Source organism: Dipodomys spectabilis, unplaced genomic scaffold, assembly GCF_019054845.1.
Source record: "Dipodomys spectabilis isolate Male_0828 unplaced genomic scaffold, ASM1905484v1 ptg000116l, whole genome shotgun sequence".
Taxonomy (NCBI): domain Eukaryota; kingdom Metazoa; phylum Chordata; class Mammalia; order Rodentia; family Heteromyidae; genus Dipodomys; species Dipodomys spectabilis.
Genome location: NW_024870793.1, coordinates 3,450,580 through 3,451,711, shown reverse-complemented (window position 1 = coordinate 3,451,711; position 1,132 = coordinate 3,450,580).

Genomic DNA, 1,132 nt, shown 5'->3' with positions numbered 1-1,132 from the left:
GGAATAGGAGTGGGAGAGGGAGAAGGAGTAGGAGGAAAGAGAGAGAGGGAGAAGGAAAAGAAGAAGGAGACAGAGAAGAAAAAGAAGGAAGAGGAGGAAAGGACTTTCATCTTAACACATTTGATCACAAGTTCTCAGTGACCAAATGTCTACAACTATGCCCACATGAAAGGATTCTCCTCTTTATGGCAACTTAGTGAAAGCTAATTATTAATCTCAATCCTTTATGATTTCAGATTTAATTTCTAGAATGGTGGGTAGATATTTCTATACATTGTGATAACTTCTGTTCCTAAATATTTACTTGAATTAATCAGAGAGGCTATTTGGCATGGAGGCGGTTTAGTTATACCATTGCTGGAGAAATATTTTGAGTGCAAATACATTTTATTTAACACATAAGGAAGCTTCAGAGATTTAATTTTGTGACCTTCAAAAATGACTATTTCATCTAACTCATAATGACTTTAATTTTTCATAATTTTATGAAATTTCTATTCAAGTTTTGTCATCTATAGTTAGGTTCTCTCTTTCTAGTTGAAGGAAAAATGAATACTATCACAATCATTTATTTCTTAATTATGCTATAGAGTAGGAATAATATGAATTTCATACCATTCAAAAATGTTATATTCAAGTCTATAGGAATAATTGCATAAGTCCTGGAGTATCTTGTTTTATCTCATATGGAGAATGATTCAATTTCTAAAAATGACTGTTGACATAAAATACATGAAATTAAGTGTTTCTCTGAAATGTCTCCGTACTCAAACCTCAGAAATAAATGAACAGTAATTAAGATTTTTATATACTCAAAAAATATATGAATCTATATTTTATGTCAAAAAGGTTTAGGTTTAAAAGAAGAGAAAATCCTGTGACCACAGTAGATAATATTTAATTTAATGAAAAATTAATTCATTCACCCTGACAGAGCCTATTGTTTTAGCTTAAATTAGAAATTTGATTAACGATCCCTTCATTGCTTTTGAATATTTGAGTATTTCAATTTGTACAAAGTTTCTGTAATTTAAACCTTTGAGTGTATATTTTTTCATAAAAATGAAAACATTTTTTCACACTGCAGATTCAGATTCAATAACTAAATAAATATCTAAATGGAATTCAAATA